Source organism: Geotrypetes seraphini, chromosome 11 (assembly GCF_902459505.1).
Source record: "Geotrypetes seraphini chromosome 11, aGeoSer1.1, whole genome shotgun sequence".
NCBI classification, from domain to species: Eukaryota; Metazoa; Chordata; class Amphibia; order Gymnophiona; family Dermophiidae; genus Geotrypetes; species Geotrypetes seraphini.
Genome location: NC_047094.1, coordinates 9,669,669 through 9,693,092, shown reverse-complemented (window position 1 = coordinate 9,693,092; position 23,424 = coordinate 9,669,669). Strand labels below are relative to the sequence as shown.

The window sequence follows — 23,424 nt, the reverse complement described above, 5'->3', positions numbered from 1 at the left end:
GTTTAATTGATTCTTGCATATGGAGGTATCTGAGGGCTGTCTCACGCCTAGTGCCCCTGCTCTGTATTTTTTTTTTTTTTTTGGGGGGGGTAACTGATTTGTGCCTATGGGGTATCTCAGTCCTGTCTCACATCTAGTGTCCCTGCTCTGTATTGGGGGGGGGGGGAACTGATTCTTGCAATGGGGTATCTGATTCCTGTCTCACACCCAGTGCCCCTTCTCTGTATTGGGGGGGGGGGGGGTAATTGATTATTGCCTATGGGGGTATCTCAGTCCTGTCTCACGCCTAGTGCCCCTGCTCTGTATTTTTTTTGGGGGGGTAACTGATTCTTGCCTATAGGGGTATCTCAGTCCTGTCTTACGCCTAGTGCCCCTGATCTGTATTTTTTTTGGGGGGTAACTGATTCTTGCCTATAGGGGTATCTCAGTCCTGTCTTACGCCTAGTGCCCCTGATCTGTATTTTTTTTGGGGGGTAACTGATTCTTGCCTAAGGGGGAGCCGGTTCCTGCCTCTCTCCCGGCACCCACAGCTCCTCTTCCTTTGCCAGTCGGGCCACTAGATGGTGGTCTCGGCTCAGGGCAGAGCTCGCGTTTGTCCCGGAGGGGCTGCCCAAGGCGAGCCGGGAGAGTCCGCTCAGCCGCCGCTGGTGGCCCCGTCCGCTCGCCAGCCGGCCTCCGTCGCCCGGGATCTGCCCTCTTCCTCCTCCTCCTCCTCCGCCCCTTCCTCCGGGGGAGATGCCTGACTGGGGCGCCGCAGGAGGAAGCGGCCGCCGCCGGAGCCGGGCCGGGAGCAGCCATCGGAGCGCCGCCTCGCCTCGCCCATCCTTTTTCTGCTGAGCCATCATGGCCGAGGGTCGGGGGACTCTGCCCTCGAGCCCGACCGCCCGGGCAAGAGCGAGGTAAGACGGGGATCGGGGGAAGCTGGGCTCAGACAAAGACTTTGCAGCTTGGCCCGGGGACTCCGAGGTGCTGTCAGAGGGTCGGGGGCAGCTGCTCCCCTGTCTCTCTGTAGCCTGCTTGGCTCCCCCCCTGGGGCAGGTGGGCAGGCTGGCTCCTCGGTGCCAGGCACCTGGGTGGCAGGCCCCAAGGCCTCTGTAGGGGAAGGTGGCAAAGATTGAAGTCGAGAAAGGAAGTTCCAAATGAAACATAAACATTGACAGTCGCTCCCTAAACACATTTGATCCCTGAAATGGTGGAGGTTCTTTTAAACGAGACCCCATCTCTTGTCATTGTCTTCCAGTCCCTTGTTTGTTTTTTAAACTGAACTCTCTCTCCCTCCCCCCACCTCTGAACCTTCCCTCTCTCTCATATTATGTTACTCAGATTCTCCAATATATTAAGTTTCACTGTGCTGAACTTTCAGCCTCCCCCTTAATCACATTTTCTATTCCCAAAAGCTCCTCCTTTTCTTGCCTGAACACTCTTCTCTCTGTAAAGTGCTCCCAGGGCTGAAAGCTCGACCTCTCCCTGCCTCTCTGGCTCTCCCTCCTCAGCCCCTCTTTTCACCTGCTACAGTTCCAGCTTGCTCCCTTGGCTCCTGAAATGTTACTAGGACTAGGGGGCATGCGATGAAGCTACTAAGTAATAGATTTAAAACAGATCATGTAATTAAACTCTGGAATTTGTTGCCAGAGAATGTAATGAAATCAGTTAGCTTAGCAGGGTTTAAAAAAAGGTTTGGATAATTTCCTAAAAGAGAATTCCATAGGCCATTATTGAGTTGGCTTGGGGAAGTTCACTGCTCATTCCTAGGATAAGCAGCATAAAAATTTGTTTTACTCGATGAAACTGCAGGGAAATACTTTTAAAACCAATAGGAGGAAATATTTTTTTCACTCAGAGAATAGTTAAGCTCTGGAACGCGTTGCCAGAGGTTCTGGTAAGAGTGGATAGCGTATCTGGTTTGGACAATTTCTTGGAGGAAAAGCCCGTAGTCTGTTATTGAGAAAGACATGGGGGAAGCCTCTGCTTGCCCTGGGTCGGTAGCATGGAATGTTGCTCCTCTTTGGGGATTCTGCATGGAATGTTGCTCCTATTTGGGGTTCCGGAATCTTGCTAATATTTGAGATTCTGGAATGTTGCTACTCTGGGGATTCCGGAATCTAGCTATCTTTGAGATTCTACATGGAATTTTACTACTCTTTGGGGATTCTGCACGGAATGTTGCTCCTATTTGGGGTTCCAGAATCTTGCTAATCTTTGAGATGCTGGAATGTTGCTACTCGTTGGGTTTTGGCCAGGTACTAGTGACTAGTGAGAATGGGCTACTGAACTTGATGGACCATTGGTCTGACCCAGTAAGGCTGTTCTTATGTTCTTAAGGGATCTAACTAGGTACTTGGGACCTGGGTTGTCCACTATTCGAAACGTTCGGTCTGTCCCATTATGGCAGTTCTTATGTTCCTCTTCCAGTCTGCTGCCCCCTTTTTCCTTCACATTTCTCATATCTTTCAGATTTGACTCCCTCCCCCTCCTTATTCACAGTGTTTTTCTTTCCTGTTTTCTCTTCCCCCTTCCCCCTATACACACAAACCTTTGACCCACTGATACTTCATATTCCAGTATCTTTCAAGAAGTTCATGTCATAAGTCCCCGAACATAGTAGTCACTTCCAACTTAACTTCTCTCCTGTTAACTCCACTTCGCCCACCTTCAACATGTTTTCCACCAGCATCCCACAGTGGAAATGACTTTTCTCTCTACTTCCTCATCTCTGTCCCTGGCTAGGTATGAGAGACACCTAAAGAGAGTGAGGCGAGAGTTCTGTTGGGGAGTGACCCACAGATTTCTCAAACTCCTTGACAAGATCTACATACATGGAGCAGAATTTCCTGCATTTTGAAAAAGGATGACTTTTTAAAGGGGGTCTCTCTTTCCATTCTTTGGCTAAAATGCTTAAGTGAGATCTTATGGGGAGGCTTGTGCAACTTACATGGGGAGCCCAGCTCATAGGCTTGAGCTTGGTCTTATATAGGAACCCTACTCATAGTCTTGAGTAAGGTTTTGCATGAGGGAGCTCCACTCATAGGCTTCAGCAAGGTCTTGCATGGGGGAGCTCCACTCATAGGCTTCAGCAAGGTCTTGCATGGGGGAGCTCCACTCATAGGCTTTGTCAAGGTCTTTCATAAGGGAGCTCCACTCATAGGCTTGAGTAAGGTATTGCATGTGGGGAGCTCAGCTTTGAGGCTTGAGTAAAGTCTTGTATAAAAGAGCCCCACTCATAGGCTTGAGTAAGGTCTTGCATAAAGAAGCCCCACTCACAGTCTTGAGTAGGCTCTTGCATGGGGGAGCTCCACTCATAGGATTCAGCAAGGTCTTGCATGGGGGAGCTGCACTCATAGGCTTCAGCAAGGTCTTGCATGGGGGAGCTCCACTCATAGGCTTTGTCAAAGTCTTTCATAAGGGAGCTCCACTCATAGGCTTGAATAAGGTATTGCATGTGGGAGCTCAGCTTTGAGGCTTGAGTAAAGTCTTGTATAAAAGAGCCCCACTCATAAGCTTGAGTAAGGTCTTGCATAAAGAAGCCCCACTCACAATCTTGAGTAGGCTCTTGCATGGGGGAGCTCCACTCATAGGCTTCAGCAAGGTCTTGCATGGGGGAGCTCCACTCATAGGCTTTTTGTCAAGGTCTTACATAAGGGAGCTTAGCTTATAGGCTTCAGTGAAGTCTTAATGGGAATCTGCACTCATAGGCTTGAGCTTGGTCTTAAACAGGGAGCCCTGCTCATAGGATCTTGCATGAGGGAGCCCCACTCACAAACTTGAGCAAGATTTTGCATGGGGAAACTTTTTTTTACATGGGGAGCTGAGCTTATAGGTTTTTATGAGAAGTCTTGTATGGAGAGTCCAACTCATAGGCTTAAATTAAGACTTAAGGAGGGAGCTTTGCTCTTAGGCTTAAGCAAGGTCTCGTGCAGAGTGTCTTGCTCATTGGCTTGAGTAAGATCTTATACAGGAAGCTCCATTTGTGTTCATGTGTATTAGATTCATGATACTGTATATTCCCTTCTGTGGTACAATCAAACTGATTTACATATTACATATACCGGTAGGTACTTTCTATGTCCCTAGAGGGCTCATAATCCGAGTTAGGCTTAAGTGAGGTCTTTGGGAAATGCAGCTCATGTTTGAACAAGGTCTTGCACAGGGAGCTGTGCTCTTAGGCTTGAATGAGGTATTAACCTTTTTAGAGTATCCTCCCTACATCTATCCCAGCTGTTCCCGTGGAGAGATCAAGCTTCCGAGGGTCGGAATGTATGGAAGTTAAATGTATAGTGAAAGAAAGGAAAGGCCACAACGGAACAGGTGGTAGAAAGACAAGAAAAACAGTAAAGGCGACCTGTGGTTGCTCAAGTCTTTATTGCCTCGATTAAGACTCTAGCACAGACAAGGGCAATTCCGGTCCTCGAAGGCCGGAATCCAGTCGGGTTTTCAGGATTTCCCCCAATGAATAGGCATGAGATCTATTTGCATGCACTGCTTTCAATGCCTATTCATTGGGGAAATCCTGAAAACCTGATTTCCCATGTCTGCTCTAGCAGCTGAAAGTTTTTTTTTCCACAAGAAGACACATTTCAGTCTTCTTTCCAGCACATCAGTAAGGCCAGTAACATAGCAGATATTTTCTTTTATAAGTTCCAGATTCAGACTCCTGAGGCAGGCCATAGTGGCCGAAACACGTATGTGTCGAGTCTTAATCGATGAAATAAAGGATTGACCACCACAGGTCACCTTTGCTGCTTTTCTTGAAGGAAAACTAAACTAAACTAAACTAAGCCTTAAGTTTATATACCGCATCATCTCCACGGAAGTGGAGCTCGACACGGTTTACAAAGCTTAAAAAATAAGAAGAGAGGGGAGAAGGGTTTACAAAAGCATATAAAAAGAAGGGATGTAGACAGAAGGAGAGAAAGTTATATGCTAGGGAAAAGCCAGGTTTTCAGTTGTTTTCGCAATAGTTGGAGGGAACCCAGGTTCCGCAGCGGGACAGTGAGATTGTTCCAAAGGCCCGTGATTTTGGAGAGGAGGGATTTTCCCAGTTTACCTGCATGGAGGATGCCGTGTGGAGAGGGGAAGGATAGTTTACGTCTGTGGGCTGATCTGGTGGTGGCAGGCGTCTGGGCAAGGAAGGATAGAGGGATTAGTGGCGGAAGGATGCCCTGAATGATCTTGAAGGCTAGGCATTATAGATACATTATAACTCTAGATTAAAAAGTAATTTAGGGGCCTTTTACTGAAATGCACTAAGTTAAAAACATAGAAATATACGGCAGATAAGGGCCACGGCCCATCTAGTCTGCCCACCCCAATGACCCTCCCCTGCCTTTCTCTGTGAATAGATCCCACGTGTCGATCCCATTTGGCCTTAAAATCAGGCACGCTGCTGGCCTCAATCACCTGAAGTGGAAGACTATTCCAGCGATCAACCACCCTTTCAGTGAAAAAGAATTTCCTGATGTCCCCGTGCAGTTTCCCGCCCCTGATTTTCCACAGATGCCCCCTTGTTGCCGCGGGACCCTTGAAAAAGAAGATATCTTCCTCCACCTCGATGCGGCCCGCGAGATACTTGAATGTTTCGATCATGTCACCCCTCTCTGGGCTGAACAGATTTTAATTTAGGATTTCAACACATGGCAAGCCCAAGAAGGGAGGTTCCCGGTATTTTTTTAATTCCAAGTCATGGGGTAATGGGACAGGACCATTTACTGTCTCCTATTTAAGAGAAGCTAATGCTTCCATGCTCCCACTGCCCATGCCAGGCCCTCTGACAGAAAAATCCAGTAGCTTACAGTTTAATGCACGGTAGCCGCTTTGCCAAAAGCATTAACACGGTAGTCCGTTTCCGCACTTCATATTTTGCCTAGCGGGGAACGCAGATTCCTGGGAAAGGCTTATTTGGTGGGGGGGAAAAGAGCATTCTAAATTACTGATTACAAGAGCAGCCTCCATCCTTTCGGTATTGAATTGCATGCCCTGATATTATGGGAATTCTATGGGGTACGTGGTCGCTGCATAAAATCAAAAATCGTTTTTACAGATCAGGGATAGCTATATATAGACTCGAGAGCATGAAATCAAACACTGAACGGATTTTCTGATCTACTCTGATCTTGCTAGGTCAGGGGTAGGCAATTCCGGTCCGCGAGAGCCGGAGCCAGGTCAGGTTTTCAGGATATCCACAATGAATGTATATGAGATGGATTAGCATGCACTGCCTCTATCTCATGGGAAGGAGGAAAGGGGGAGGGGGGAAGGTGGGTTGGCTGGGGTTTGGTTCTTTAGGGCAGTGTTTCTCAACTCGGTCCTGGAGCCCCCCCTTGCCAGTCAGGTTTTCAAGATATCCACAATGAATATGCATGAAAGAGACAATGTATGCAAATCAAGTTTATGCAAATTCAATGTGGACATCCTGAAAACCTGACTGGCAAGGGGGGGGGGCTCCAGGACCGAGTTGAGAAACAGCGCTGTAGGGGGAAGGTCCATAAGACTTTGTTATATAGCTGGGGTGTCTAAGAGCATCATCGTCCTGGCCATTCGAATCTTTAGAGGAGGGGGGATTGGAACCTAGGCAGTAATTATGGAGGGTTACAGGAGATTATATTATATCAGTGGTTCCCAAACCTGTCCTGGGGGAATATGCATGAGAGAGATTTGCATACCTGCCACTTCCATTATATGCAAATCTCTCTCATGCATATTCATTAGGGATATCTTGAAAACCTGACTGGCTGGGGGTCCCCCAGGACAGGTTTGGGAACCACTGTATTATATGATCCACTTGTGCAGCGTGTATGGCTAGATTTCTATTTTTAGAGTGCTGTACTGTTTTTGCTCGTTTGGTTTATAATAAAAAAAGAATTTTGATAAATGCTTACCGCACTTTAGAAAAAGGCTCCCTTAAGGGCCGAATTCTCAAACCTTTCCGTGCCTTTAACGATGGTGGCTAAACCAGCTGGGGTAGCACGCCAGTATTTTACCGGCTGATTATCAGAACGGCTCGCCGCGGTCTGTTCCGCGCTTCTTGGCAGCCTCCGGCTCTGCTGTGCAAATGTAGTGCGACCAGGCCATTAATATTAAAAATAGTAGCAAAATGGGCTCATTAAGATTTAAACGAGCACTTGGGAAGATTCTCCGTCATTGCCGGGTGATTCTCCAAATGAAGCGCTGGCTTTTAACGCCAAAAATTACTGGCTAGTCCGGAGGTGCTGGTACTGTGAAAAGCGCCTCTCGGGTGCATGTTTCTGGCTATGGCTCATGCTAAAAATTAAAGGAAACTCACTAGTCACATAAATGATAGTAATATAGTGATAGGAAAAACATCTCCAAAGCATGCTTCTCCAGCATGTGTATAAAGGCAGCTTTCAGCAAGCACGAATAATTTATTTATGTAATTTTCTATGCCGTTCTCCCGGCGGAGCTCAAAACAGTTTACATGAATTTATTCAGGTACTCGAGTATGTTTCCCTGTCTGTCCCAGTGGGCTCACAATCGATCTAATGTACTTGGGGCAATGGGGGGATTAAGTGACTTGTCCAGGGTCACAAGGAGCAGCACGGGTTTGAACCCACAACCTCAGGGTGCTGAAGCTGTAGCTTTAACCACTGCACCACTCTAGAAACCAAAATGTAGTAAAAGTGAGTCTAGTACAGGACAATCAAGCCATTGTGACATCACTGATGAGGTTGGCTCTCAGGCATTGGTGGAATGAGGCATTATGATGTCATAATACCAGCTGTAGTTATCAGGGGGGCTCAGAACAGTTTACCTGAATTTATTCAGGTCCTCAGCATTTTTCCCTCTCTGTCCTGGCAGGCTCACAATCTATCTAATGAACCTGGGGCAATGGGGGGATTAAGTGACTTGCCCAGGGTCACAAGGAGCAGCACGGGTTTGAACCCACAACCTCAGGGTGCTGAGGCTGCAGCTTTAACCACTGCACCACTCTAGAAACCAAAATGTAGTAAAAGTGAGTCTAGTACAGGACAATCAAGCCACTGTGACATCACTGATGAGGTTGGCTCTTATTGGTGGAATGAGGCATTATGATGTCACAATACCAGCTCTGGTTATTAGAACCTGAAACTCTTCACACTATTTAGTCAGTTTTCTATACCATTTTCCCAGGGGAGCTCAGAATGGTTTTACATGAATTTATTTTGTGAACTTTAAGCATTTTTCCCTGTCTGTCCCAGTGGGCTCACAATCTGTCTAATGTTCCTGGGGCAATGGCGGGATTAAGTGACTTGCCCAGGGTCACAAGGAGCATTGTGGGTTTGAGGGTGCTGAGGTTGTAGCTTTAACCACTGTGCCACACCTTTAATACACGTGAGATTTTTTTCCCATCACTATATTGCAGCTCCCCTCTGTTCCCCTCCATCCAATATCGTTGGCATGCCTATGATTGACAGAATGACGTAGCGTTTGCTGGTTGTTCTCCGCCCCTCCTATCCACCCAAGCTTCTTTCCACGGACTATTCTGCACCTGCGCTGAGCACTGTCACCAGCAACTGATCTCATGTAAATGTGACAAACCTCCGCGAACCTCATTTGCATGTGCGGCTCTTTGAGAATAGCTCGTCTTTTTTGAGTCGTTAGATTTGTGGACGATACAGCGGTCTGTCGGATTTTACCAGTCATATTAGAGAATCCGGCCTTTAGTACAGTGGTCTCCAACCTTGTCCTGGGGGACCACTAGCCAGTCAGATTTTTGGGATAGCACTAATGAATATGCATGGGGCAGATCTGCATCCCTTTCTATTGCAAACGCAAGCAGTGTCTCATTTCCGGTTCACCACACAATTGTTTCCCACGTACTCACCTTTATAGGACCCCCAGGGACCCCTGAAGAAGACTCTTTGTCAAAACACGGACTGCGTTGGGTCCTGTATCCCTAGCGGACTAGGTCCTTTAAGGCTCTTATGTGGATGGAATTATTTTATGTGGATGATTTCAGTGTACCTTTGGAACTTTGACACTTTCAAATAAAGTCCATTTAGGAACATCGTTACTTCACAGAGTTTTTTGGTATTCTCTGGATTTTCTTCTTTGTGGGTATTTTGGGGTCAATTCCTTTTGTTTTTGCTACTTATGATTTTAAAGTGTTTGAGGCTTGTGCATATGAGGACAGAGCTTAGGCATTGGTGGAATGAGGCATTATGACATCACAGTCTGAGCTCTAGAATGTTGCAAACACAAGCAGTGTCTCACTTCCGGCTCACCACACAATTGTTTCCCACGTATTCCCCTTTATAGGACCCCCAGGGATGCCTGAAGAAGACTTTTTATCGAAATGCGGACTGTGTTGGGTCCTGTATCCCTAGCGGACTAGGTCCTTTAAGGCTCTTATGTGGATGATTTACTTTTATGTGGATGGAATTATTTCATGTGGATGATTTTAGTGTACCTTTGGAACTTTGATACTTTCAAATAAAGTCCATTTAGGAACATCGTCACTCCACAGTTTTTTTTTTTGTTTTCTCTGGATTTTCTTCTCTGTGGATATCTTGGGGTCAGTTCCTTTTGTTTTCTAGATCTGCATGCCTATCATCTTCAATACATGCAGCTCTCTTTCATGCATATTCATTAGGACTATCCCGAAAACCTGACTGGCTGGTGGTCCTCCAGGACAGGGTTGGGAACCACTGCTTTAGTAAATTATATTAACATTTTTAGTGCAGATCTGGTAGCCCTATTGGCCAAAGAGAAGACTGGGATCTCTCTAGATTGTGATATGTTTAGGTGACCGACAGATAGATCTCGAAGGTCAGGACATGAACTTTCAAGACCACATGAAGAAGTCTCAAAAGCTGATTTTGCTGGTTCTCTAAAGATGTCTCAGCCTACCAAGATTCCTGGCCTTTCTTTTTCCCACCCCGATATTCCGCTTGCTGTAGTGAACTTTCACAATCCACAAGGATTGGCCATGGCCTTTGACTTGAGGTTTGAGGTTAAGAGACAGAGACCATGCCATTATTTTGGGAAGGGATTGGCTGGGAATGCCATTCATTTTCTGCACCCAAATCTTGGTGGGCAGGCACGTAGAATTTTTTTTTTTATTGTTCTGTTCTGTACATTTTGATATTTATAGATGGTCCCTGCTCGGAAGAGCTTACAATCTAACTTGGACAGACAGACATGACATATGCTTTACTATTGTATGGGGAGTAAGCTGTTAATAGAAAATGACATGGTGACAAAATTCATTACCGTTTCCGTCCCCGCAGATAACTGCGGGAAACAATCCTGTGTCATTCTTTAGTGTCTGTCTCAACCTCAGTCCTTCTACACTAGCATTCTTCAATGCAAGGCTTGAGGGTCAGTGGCTGGGCCCATTCATAGGATAATCAAGCCATTGTGACATCACTGACGAGGTTGGCTCTTATTTGTGGAATGAAGCATTATGACATCACAGTATCGGCTCTGGATACCAGAGACTGTCATTCTTTACTGTCTAATCTCAACCTCAGTCCTTCTACACTAGCATTCTTCAATGCAAGACTTGAGGGTCAGCGGCTGGGCCCATTCATAGGATAATCAAGCCATTGTGACATCACTGACGAGGTTGGCTCTTATTGGTGGAATGAAGCATTATGACATCACAGTATCGGCTCTGGATACCAGAGACTGTCATTCTTTACTGTCTAATCTCAACCTCAGTCCTTCTACACTAGCATTCTTCAATGCAAGGCTTGAGGGTCAGTGGCTGGGCCCATTCATAGGATAATCAAGCCATTGTGACATCACTGATGAGGTTGGCTCTTATTGGTGGAATGAAGCATTATGACATCACAGTATCAGCTCTGGATACCAGAGACTGTCATTCTTTACTGTCTAATCTCAACCTCAGTCCTTCTACACTAGCATTCTTCAATGCAAGGCTTGAGGGTCAGCGGCTGGGCCCATTCAGACTCTGATTCTTCCCTCTCTCTTTAAAGAATGACATGGAGATGGTTTCCTGTGGTTATTGGAACGGTGATGAATTTGGTCCCTGTGTCATTCTCTAGCTGTTAACAAATCTGCTATATCATTTATTTATTTATTCAATTTTCTATTCCATTCTCCCAGGGGTGGCTCAGAACGGTTTACATGAGTTTATTCAGATACTGAAGCATTTTTCCCTGTCTGTCCCAGTGGGCTCACAATCTATCTAATGTACCCGGGGCAATGGGGGGATTAAGCGACTTGCCCAGGGTCACTGAACCCACAACCCCAGGGTGCTGAGGCTGTAGCTTTAACCACTGTGCCACCCTCTCCCCCCATAGTGGATAGCCACCAACAGTTGGGACTGTCTGAGTGCGTAGGTGGTTCACTTCTAGGAATATTGGGCAGTTTTAAGACATATTCCATTGTAAACTGGTGGGACCTGGGAGCCACATTCAAGGAATGGTGTTATCTCACCGAGGCTGTAGGACATTGGCTGGTACTATAAGCGTCACACCTTGTGATGCCCACAAAGTCAAGTATAGAAACATAGAAACATAGAAGATGAGGGCAGAAAAGGGCTCCAGCCCATCAAGTCTGCCCACTCTGCTTACCCACCCCCTGTCTATGCCCTAATGACCCAATTTCCTTATCTTGACCCTCGTAGGGATCCCACATGGGTATCCCATTTATTCTTAAAGTCTGGCACGCTGTCTGCCTCGATCACCTGCACTGGAAGCTTGTTCCAATGATCAACCACTCTCTCTGTGAAGAAATACTTTCTGGTGTCGCCATGAAATTTTCCGCCCCTGAGTTTGAGCGGGTGCCCTCTTGTGGCCGAGGGTCCCTTGAGAATGAAAATATCATCTTCCACTTCGACACGTCCCGTGAGGTACTTAAATGTTTCGATCATGTCTCCTCTCTCCCTACGTTCCTCGAGAGTGTAGAGCTGCAATTTGTTCAGTCTCTCTTCGTACGAGAGACCCTTGAGCCCAGAGATCATCCTGGTGGCCGTCCGCTGAACCGATTCAATTCTGCACACATCTTTACTGTAATGTGGCCTGCAGAATTGCACACAGTACTCCAGATGAGGTCTCACCATGGCCCTGTACAACGGCATTATGACTTTAGGCTTTCGGCTGACGAAACTTCTATTGATACAACCCAATATCTGCCTTGCCTTAGATGAAGTACTCCATGTCTGCTCAATGCTGGTGACCATAAGTGCCCAAATCCAACCGAAGGGATCACTGGCTCTGTAGTTTGCTTGCCACTTTGTGCCACCTGAATTCAAAGTGGTTCATATTACATTACATTACATTACATTACTGGCTTCTATTCCGCCTGTACCTTTCAGTTCTAAGCGGATTACATCACTGGACATTTCCAGGAAGAGAAATACAAATTACAATTAAGGCGTAAGGTCTAAAGCAATTTTGATGAGTGGGTTCTAAGAGGGGGAGAGAGGGGGAAAGGAAGGGATTAGGACGTTTGGGTGAATTTCTTGAATAGTAGGGTCTTGATTTCTAGAGGGAGGAGTTTTTAGTAGCCTAAAACTGACTCCACTAGCTTTCGGTGCCCCCAGCGCCATGTTTTCCATTAAAAGCACAGGGAATCCTGAGATCTGAGGGAAGGGTTGGGCTGACGGAATCCGGAAGGAGCCCGAATAACACTGTGATGTTTCCACAGCTGCTGCTGCAGAGAGGGAAGGGACAAAACCGTAACAGGAAAAAAAAAAAAAATGGCAGTGCAGACGCCAGACTGGATATGGATACATGCACAACATCTGGACAGCATTAGGAGCTCAAGATGTACTGTTATGTCAGAAAGACAACCAAACCTAGATCAAAATGATCGAAGCTAAACTGACAACTGAAGAGGGGTGAACACCACACAGGGCCTCCCCTACCCTTGGCGCTGTCATCCTCAAATCCATAAACAGGAGATATGGGAGGGGAGGGAAGGGGAGGGGAGGGAAGGGAAGGGGAGGGGAGAAGGAGGCTTGGAATGAATCTAGGAAGTGAAAGCCAGAAATCATGTGTCTGGCAGCGATCTTCCGCCAGACACATCCCAGTTCAGCTGCTGCCACCACCTCTGTCAGAGGGCCTCAGATGTAGCAAATGCACCTAGCAGAGGTCCCGGGCGACTGTCATCTGCGAGAACCCGAAGCATTCGCAGTTTTCATTGCTGGTTTGTTCTTGGCATGATTATGCCATGGCAGAGAAAAAATAGCTCATTCGTCAGGCTGTAATGTAATTAGTCTGTCAGTCCTCTCCCTTCTGATGGGCAATGATTGGACGGTCTGATCTGCGGGCACGCTGATCAGATTGTGTGGCATCTGCAGTGTTTGGTCTCTGGCATGGCTGCAGGCCGTCTCATGGGATCACAGTGACAGGAAGAGACAGGATCGTGCCGAAAAGGCGGTGCGGGAGGGGGACTGGGGAGGAACAGAGAAGGCTTAGCTCCCGATTAACTACAATTCTCCCCCTCCCCCAAGGCTTCCGAGTCCAGCTTTAGAGCTAAGGAATTAGATGTATCAAGGAATGTAGGTTTTGTTTCTGCCACGGGCTTCTGCCCTCTGCTGGCAGCACTTGGCACAGTTTAGGACCTCTGAGGGACTTCTCAGCCATAACACCCACTGATTTGGTCCTTGCTAGTGGTGGTCCAATAAGCCCTTCTCTTTCCTTCACAGGATTTGGAGGGATTGCTCCTTAACTCTGCAGTAAATCATAACAGCGTTATTCATTTATCAAATATTTAAGTGGGTTCCACTTTGCATTAACAACGCAAACAAATCATGGGGCAGGGATGTCTTTGGCGACTTGATTCATTCGTTTGATGCTCTGCTGGCGTGGTTCACACTCAGGGTTTTTTTTAAAGGTGGTGTAAGGGATTGTAGAGGTCTCCCAGACTGGCTGATAGAGGAGAGGGAAGATAATACTTCTTTGCCGAGAGGGTGGTGGGTGTCTGGAATCTCCTGTCAGCAAGTGACAGCAGCGAGAGAATTCAGAAATGTCTGGGCCAGGTAGGAGGATGACTCGAGGCCCGTACCGTCTGCAGTGACAGCTGGGCTTTCTGGGTGGCCCAGGAAGTCCTGATCTGCCAGCGATTGGTAAGGAGAAATGAAGGCTCCCTAAGTCAGGAGAGTCGACTCTGTGATTAGAGACGGATTCTGTGTGTGTGTGTGTGGGTAAGTGTGCAGTCAGACAGTATCTGGAGCGGTTCTGCCGATGTTTGTAAATGGTGTTTTGCCCTAAAACGTGCAAATCTCCTTTTCAATATTTTTGTCTGTGAGCGGGTCACAGGGACAAGGAAATCGAAGAAGGTACAGAGGCAGTTTACAACCCTGGTGCTGCTACAAATTAACCCAGTCCCAGGAGTTTCTGCACAGACCAGGCTTGGAGAAATGGGGGCGTGGAGGGGGGGGGGAGACAGAAAAAGGTGTCACAGCACCCTGAGTGACAGAGGGGACAGCAGGAATGGATTCGAGCGCTGGTGGGGGAAGGGGGAGCGCTGGTTCAAGCCAAGACTTTCTTTCGGCTTAGTGAGCGCTTTGATTCATGGTCAGTCACTTGGAATGAAATAGGTTCAGGCGTTCAGCGGTATGAAAAAAAAAAAGCAGCAAGGTTAGAAGCAAAGGTGATGCTTTTAGGAAGAGGCTTGCGACAGACTGCTCATTCGGTTGGATTTGGGGCTTAGGTCCCCTGCCCAGGAAATGGCTGGGTGGTTTTTGGTGTTTTCCTGAAAGGATACGTCCTGGAATTCTTTAGAGAGCTGCAACCTCCTGGTGACTGTGGTGGTGGTTGGGGGGGGGGGGGGGGACCTCCCTGTCTCCATGGCAACTGCTCATGTCTTGGTTAACCTTCCTGATTTTTCGGTTAGCGTCCAGCTCCGTTTGGACATTTCCATTCTTGGCCTTATTGTGTTCAGTCAATTTCAGCTTCTCCTCATTCCCTCAAAGATTCGGGTATTAGATAGCAGCAAACAACAGACCCAAGGAATGGGATGGAGGCCTCAGAAGAACATTGTCACTCACAACATGCTAAATTAACGAGACCCGATGTGTCTAAAAGCTGTGGAGGGCGGAAAGGGACGATTCATCATTGCCAGTTCATGGCGGGACATTTCATTGCTGCCGTGCTGAAGCGGCCACGCTGAATCGTCCCTGCACTTCTCCTTCGCATGCTGCAGGCCCTCCAGTCCCGGGGGCCCCCGTCTCTGAAACTGGAGGCAAGAGAGAGAGAGAGAAAGGAGCTGGGACTCTGCTGAGGTGTGATGTCATAATGCCTCATTCCACCAGTGCCTAAGAGCCAATCACATCAGTGATGTCACAATGACTTCATTATCCTTGGCTCACATAAGAATCAGAGTATGAATGGCCACAACCACTGACCCGCAAGCTTTGCTTTGAAGAATAGAAATAGACACTAAAAAAATGACATGGGATTATTTCCCGCGGTTATCCGCGAGGACGGGAACGGTGATAAATTTTGTCACCGTGTCATTCTCTATCCCAGAACCTCTAAGGAGTGAAGCGGTTCGGGTGAGGCAGCAGGCTGCTCTCTCTTCTCGGGATCGACCGAGCCAGATGCCTGCGGAAGATCTCTGGGTCTCCTCCTCCCCTCCCTTTTTATTAGGGGTAGGGGAAATTACCCCCCATATATTGCAGATAGGGAGGAGAGGGGGATGGTACAATTTTAGGGGAGGAGGCATCGCCCCACCCCTCACAGACAAGGAGGAGAGCGGGAGTATAGAATTTTAGGGCTTGGGAAAGTCATCGCGGCCAATTTATTTAACGCTGAAAACAGCCACACTGAACTGGCCGCAATGAAATGGCCATGAGAAATTGTCCTGGACTTGTGGAGAGAGGGCGGAGGAGAGGAGTGGACTCTTCATCCACTTTATCTCCCTTCTTCTTTTTACTCGTAACACATCTGCCACGCAACTTCCGCAGGTGATCCCGGTTTCTCCCAAAGAACTTGTGTCCTCCGTTGCCTGGAGCTTGTCGTGAGCACGGAGCTTCTTTTGCTGTTCCCAAAAGCCTGGGTTCGGCGGGGGTCTCGGTGCTAGGTGGCAGGGTGGGGGAGGGTAAGGAGCCTGGGGTCTCAATCCTAGAGTGGAGATTTGGAGGGCAGTGCCAGGAGGGAGCCCCTAACCTTTCTCATTGTACACTTCTTGAAAGATCTAGTGCAGGGTAGCCAAAATGCAGGGCCTGGTTTGGCGCCTATAGCCAGGACCGAACAGCAAGGGGGGAGGGTCCGCAGTAGAGGTGGCTCAAAAGCATTCAGCCCAGGTGTTTGACGCTTTCAAAATCTGGTGCCCGCAGTTGTCTGTGCCCATATCTAGACCTTCCTGAGAACATGCATGAGTGCGCCGGCCATCATGGGAAAAGGAACCAGTGCCTCAAAATGATTGGGGGGGGGGGGGGCTGCACTCAATACATATTAACCCCTCCCTGGAAAGAGAGAAGGAGTTTGCTCGGTCTTGAGGGCACTTAACCACCTACTGCACCCACAAAGCTGCCATCTACGATCAGGGCTTCTTCCGGCAGAGTGTGAGGAGCCAGAAATATTCAAGAGGTGCCGGGATTGTACTAGTATCGTGCAGGGGTGTCCAGCTCAATCACTTAGGGGGCCGAAATCTAAAACACAGGCTAAGTCGCGGGACAAATTTTTTATTACGCTATGTGGATAATGGTTGAGTGGTATTGAAAGAATGGATATGTATTGTATGTTCATGTATGAATGTTGATATGGTATTTCACTCTCTGCAAATGGGTTTGGGAATAGTTCATTATAAGATTTTTTAAAAAAATTTATAACCTGCCTTTCCCAAGACGGCTCACAATATTATAAACATACATAATAAAAAAACGGCGACTGGCGCTTTCCTAAAATACAAATGTCTTAATGCCCATATTTCATCTTGCAAAATAAATGCCGCTTCAGTAATTCAGTATTTCATGAATATCCCTTGCATTGTGATGGTATCGTCTGTGAAAAGACTTTTTAGAAGGTATATTCTCTCATGTTTGAATGTTATGTTAATTATATAATCTATATATATAAAATCGGAGGTATGTACGTGTGTGTGTGTGTATGTGTGTGTGTGTGTATGTGCCGCGATCACGCAAAAACGGCTTGACCGATTTGAACGAAACTTGGTATGCAGATCCCTCACTACCTGGGGTGATATGTTCTGGGGGTCTCGCGGCCCACCTGCACACGTGGGCGGAGCTACAAACATAAATTCAGATTTCACCCATTCCTGTCAATGGAAAAAATGTAAAAAGCTGCCATTCTCACAGTAATTCAAAAACGGCTTGACCGATTTGAACGAAACTTGGTATGCAGATCCCTCACTACCTGGGGTGATATGTTCTGGGGGTCTCGCGGCCCACCTGCTCACGTGGGCGGAGCTACAAACAGAAAATCAGATTTCACCCATTCCTGTCAATGGAAAAAATGTAAAAAGCTGCCATTCTCACAGTAATTCAAAAACGGCTTGACCGATTTGAACGAAACTTGGTATGCAGATCCCTCACTACCTGGGGTGATATGTTCTGGGGGGTCTCGCGGCCCACAACTCTATGTTGCTTGCTCAAGGCTGGGTTCACCCAATAATTTATATGTTCTTGCTCTAGGAGGTGAAACTAAAATTGTTGTTTATAATCACGTTTTGCGTTAGTTGTATTGTATTCATTTTGTCAAATATTTCACATTATAATTTGAATATTGTACTTTTTATTAAGCTGTAAAAAAATAATTTCATTCACCACTATAAATCCATTTACAGTGTTATTGCTATAATTAAATACCCGTGCAACGCCGGGGCATCAGCTAGTATTCAATAAAGATTTTGGAACAAAAAAAAAAAAAGATACTTAGTCTTAGAAGAAGTAGAGATCCTTCTTCACCCTGAGACACCGTATCAGCCTGGAGACATTGGTACTTGTAGGATCCCACTGAGGCTCCATACCTGTGTAGTTTGATCGGGACTCGGCAGGGAAGGGGTGTGCAGAAGCAAGGGCGTGAAGAAGCATAGAAACATGATGGCAGATAAAGGCCAAATGGCCCATCCACAGCATCCACTATCTCCTCCTCTCCCTATTGGCTAAGGCTCTTAACACTTGCATCTCCTCTTCCTATAGGCTAAGGCTCTTAAAACCTGCATTGTGAGGTCATAGAAACATGATGGCAGATAAAGGCCAAATGGCCCATCCACAGCATCCACTATCTCCTCCTCTCCCTATTGGCTAAGGCTCTTAACACTTGCATCTCCTCTTCCTATAGGCTAAGGCTCTTAAAACCTGCATTGTGAGGTCATAGAAACATGATGGCAGATAAAGGCCAAATGGCCCATCCACAGCATCCACTATCTCCTCCTCTCCCTATTGGCTAAGGCTCTTAACACTTGCATCTCCTCTTCCTATAGGCTAAGGCTCTTAAAACCTGCATTGTGATGTCATAGAGCTTTATGGTTATAGAAACATGATGGCAGATAAAGGCCAAATGGCCCATCCACAGCATCCACTATCTCCTCCTCTCCCTATTGGCTAAGGCTCTTAACACTTGCATCTCCTCTTCCTATAGGCTAAGGCTCTTAAAACATGCATTGTGAGGTCATAGAAACATGATGGCAGATAAAGGCCAAATGGCCCATCCACAGCATCCACTATCTCCTCCTCTCCCTATTGGCTAAGGCTCTTAACATTTGCATCTCCTCTTCCTATAGACTAAGGCTCTTCACATCTGCATTGTGAGGTCATAGAGCTTTATGGTTATAGAAACAGAAACATGATGGCAGATAAAGGCCAAATGGCCCATCTACTCTGTCCATCCGCAGTAACCATTATTTCTGTCTCTCTCCCATGTGCCTATTCCAGGCCCTCTTGAATTCAGACACAATCTCTGTCTCCTCCACCTCTTCCTACACTAAACTAAACTAAAGATAGGTTGTTCACCCTCTCCAAGGTAGGGAGAACGAGAGGGCACTCTCTAAAGTTGAAAGGGGATAGATTGCGTACAAACGTAAGGAAGTTCTTCTTCACCCAGAGAGTGGTGGAAAACTTGAACGCTCTTCAGGAGGCTGTCATAGGGAAAACACCCTCCAGGGATTCAAGACAAAGTTAGACAAGTCCCTGCAGAACTGGAACGTACGCAGGTAGGGCTAGTCTCAGTAAGGACGCTGGTCTTTGACCTAGTGGCCGCCGCGGGAGCGGACTTCTGGGCACGATGGACCACTGGTCTAACCCAGCAGGGGCAATTCTTATGTTCTTAAACCTTAAGCTTATATACTGCATCTTCTGTAATGTAATGTAATGTAATTTATTTCTTATATACCGCTACATCCGTTAGGTTCTGAGCGGTTTCTCTATAGAGATAGAGCTCGGCACGGTTTACAAGAGTTTTAAAGAAAGGAAAATATTATAAGAATTAGTGATTATATAGAGAGCAGAGGAATTTACATTTTTGAAAATAGCCACGTTTTCAGATGTTTTCGAAGTAAAATTGGAAAGAGTCTCTTCCACGCATCTACCACCCTTTCCTTAAAAAAAGTACCGTATTTGCCGGCGTATAAGACGACCCCCCAACTGTTACAGTTAAAATATAGAGTTTGTTATATACTCGCCGTATAAGACTACCCCTTCTTCCGCACACCTTCTGCACAACAAATAAAACTTAAAAGAACATCAGAATTTATTTCAACAATTTTAATTAATTCACTAAAGCTGAATAGAACAATAAACCCATGGGAGCTGCCATGCTATTTGTTTTCTAAACTGTTAACCAAACTGAAACTGTCAATGATAGAAGGAAGATAACACATAGAGGGAGAGAGCAAGTGCCGGGCAAGTCCCTAGCAAGTTTGCTGGCATGACAGTTTCCCTTTAAAAAGCCTTCAAAAGCCTCCTGTTCGCCCCCGCCACTTCCTTAAGGGCTAGACTCCACACACGGCCGCATGTGCGAGAGACGTAGTCAAGAGAAAAGGGGTGGGGCCAGAGCGCCGCTGCTTCCCGCTGCGCAGGATGAAGGAGCTGGCACCCTTGTCACACTGATGTCCCGCCACGGCCCCGCTGATGTCCCGGCAGGTTTACTAGTACCGTAAGCACCGTAAGGAGGTAAGGAAGGAGATGTTAGGGCATGTAAAGTAAGGGCATGTAAACAGTACCCGGCGTATAAGACGACCCCCGACTTTGGGGAGGATTTTAAGGTACTGAAAAGTTGTCTTATACGCCGGCAAATACGGTATTTCCTCAGATTACTCCGGAGCCTTTCACCTCTTCATTTCATCCTATGCCCTCTCATTGCAGAGTCTCCTTTCAAACGAAAGAGACTCGACTCATGCGCATGTATGCCACGTAGGTATTTAAACATCTCTATCATGTCACTGTTTACGACTGGGTCCTTCTGACTGTTGTGCGATCAGGCACTTTGTGTGGGGCGCCCTGCTCCTACCTAGCTTTCTGGAACTGGGTCCTTCTGTGTTCAAATGGGTACTGGGGCAGTTCGTACAGGCACTTGGAGCGCTGTTGGGACCGGGGCTGCACGGTGAGGCGCTTGGATGCGGCATAGTCACCGCGGGCCGCATAAAACGGCCAGGCGGGCCTTGTGTTTGACATGTGTGGTCTGTAGCATCACACCGAACATCTGAAAAAAAAATAAAAAATACTGTAAGACTACCAGCAAACGTGAGAGAGGCAGACGCCCTTGAGGAGAATTAATGCCGTGTTTTATGGTCGGGGAGCAGGGCTAGCGGTGTGTCCAGGAATCTCTTCGCACGATGAGGGACGCAAGTTCGCACTGCTCCAAGGCTACCGGCGAGGGATGTTGGTTTTTACGAACGCAGAAAATCCATTAGCACTTCACATGGAACAAATCTTTTGCCTTCTCTTCAGACTGAAGTGGAGCATCACTCGTGGCCTCCTTTTGATTAGAGTTTAAATGCTGGATCTGAACTGTGAGCCAAGGATGGTTCTCGTCACAGCTGTGAAGCACAGTGAGGGGTGGCTGGGGGTTAGGGTCCTGCTACTCAGCACAGCTCAGGACATGATCACTGCTGCCGAAACCGGAGAGCGAAACCTTCCCTCCAACGGATGAAAGATCCAGAGCTTACAAGACAGTCAGTCACTTACAGCACTGTTTCTCAACTCGGTCCTGGAGGTCCCCCCTTTGCCGGTCAGGTTTTCGGGATAACCACAGTGAATGCGCAAGAAAGAAATTTGCATATAATGGAGGCAGTGTATGCGAATCAAGTTCACGCGTATTCACTGTGGATATCCCGAAAACCTGACCGGCAAAGGGGGGACCTCCAGGACCGAGTTGAGAAATGCTGTTCTAGAGTAGAGAATGACTCGGGGGGGGGGGGGGACAAATTTTTTCCCGTCCCCGCAGGAACTCACTTTCCCTGTCCCGTCCTCGTGAGTTTTTGTCGCTCTCCCTGCCCCATTCCTGTAAACTCTGCCTTAACTGCACAAACCGCCAACACACGGTTTTAAAGTGTTTAAGGCTTGTGCAGATGAGGACGGAGCTTGCAGGAATGGGGCAGGGACGGGACGGGAAAATATTTGCCCCCATGTCATTCTCTATTCCAGGTACATAGACGAAAGCGCGCGAGACAAAGACGACAAAGCCGCCCGGACAATTGCGCACAGGACGTCAGCGCGCTGGATTTAAACACTCCGAGGGTGTGTGTGAGGGGGGAACATCCTCAATTTACTTAGAACTGTTGGTGCTCCTGTTGGGGGGGGTTCCACCCCCCCCCCCCATTACAGAGCAAACCGTAATTTTTCCCTAACAAAGAGTAGGTATAATGTATAATGTATAATGGGGTGTTTTCCCCCAACACCCTCCCCCCAACGGGAATGCCAACAGATCTAAGTAAAGTGGGGGTGTTCCTCCCTCACACACCCCCCCTCGGAGCGCTTTAAAATAGTGTTTAAATCCAGCGCGCTGACGTCCTGCACGCGATTGTCCGGGCGGCTTTGTCATCTTTGTCTCGCGCATTTTCATCTATGTACCTTTTCGTTATATCCCGCCTTCCCCAGAGAGCTCAGAAGGGGTTACAGTTTAACATTCACAGTGTTACAATATAACATTACATAGGGTTACAACTCTCCAACCCCATGCCGACGCTGTGGTGTAAACACGATAAAGAAAAAAAAAGAACTTTTCTCCTCTCTCTTAGGTCCTAGTTCACGCTCGCTGTCTAACACCAGCTCTGGCAGGATACACATTTCAAACCTGACCTATTGTAATCACAAGATAGGCAATAAAATGATTTTTTTCTCTACCTTTTGTTGTCTGGGCATTTTATTATTCAAATCATGTTGGTCCCAGGCTCTGGCTTCTGTTTGTCTCTGAAGTGTGTTACTCAGGTGTCTCATTTGGAATGGCAATCCCAAAGAAAGCGAGTTTTCAAAACATATTCTTGGAGGGTTGTACAGTAGAATCAATATTACTATTCATTTTTAATACCCAGCCTAAACAAGCAGGTCAAGGCTGTTCACAAAGTTAGTCGTATGTTCAAGCTTGAAACCTTTTGATGGTCCTCAGAGCTTTCTCGTATTCTCACTGAGGCCCTTATTAGCAGTATATTATAACACTGTACTCCAGAGTATCTTACATACGACTTAATCCTATTCGTCACAATACCCTGCGCTCTGCTACGCATGGAGGGGCATTTTCAAAACATACGTCTAAGTCCGATTTGGACTTATGGCGCTAGATGTCCAAAGTCAGCAGTAAGCCAAAATGCCTATGTTCGAAAGTCAAACCACCCTACGTCTAGAAATATTCTTTTTTGAAAATCCTCTATCTGGACGTCCAGGCCATCGGGACGCCCAGACCACCGGGACATCTATCTTTATACCAAGTTTTCGACCAAAATTTCATCCAGATCCCAAACACACAGAATAAGCCAATGTGGACGTGGGAGGGGCCAGTCCTGTAATGGACTGGCCACCCAGACATGGCAACAGAGCAGTGGGTCACCTTACTGAACTTCACAAAAAGGGTACCAGATAAACATCTCACCAGAACTCCCTTCTAGGTTATGGTGAGCCCCCCCAAAACCCACTCTTCCCACCTGTCTACAACCCCAATAGCCCTTATGGCTGCAGGTGGCACCTCTATGGCAGTAGAGTAGGGTTTGGGAGGACTTTGGTGGGCTCACATTTTCCTCTATAAATGTAGTGGTTAGAGTGACTTGTGGGCCTGGGTCCTCCTCTCTGTGGCTCACTAGCCCACTCCCTAGTCTACTTAAGACACCTGTATGCAGCTCTACTAGAGACCTTTTTGTTCCCATTTTTGTGTGGTGGAAGGGGGAGTGTGGGGGTGTCTTACCTTGATGCATGCAGTGCTCATCTGGTCATCGTGGGCACCTTTGTGGCACTTGGACCCTTCTAAAACAGGTCTAGGTCCAAACGTATAAGTTCCATCCAGGATGTCTTGCAAAATGTTTATCGCTGCAAGACGTCAATGTCTAACCCGCCCTTGAGACCGC

General features: G+C 47.1%; 1 protein-coding gene across 3 annotated transcripts in view; it reads left to right on the top strand.

Moving 5' to 3' along the window:
- The first annotated feature begins 590 nt into the window (after window positions 1-590).
- RAI1 (retinoic acid induced 1) overlaps window positions 591-23,424 on the top strand; it is a 305,607-nt gene continuing 282,773 nt past the window's right edge. For all 3 annotated transcript variants that reach the window (XM_033963665.1, XM_033963668.1, XM_033963666.1), the window contains exon 1: window positions 591-899. The gene's annotated coding sequence lies outside the window, so the exon portion shown is untranslated. The remainder of the gene's footprint in view (window positions 900-23,424) is intronic.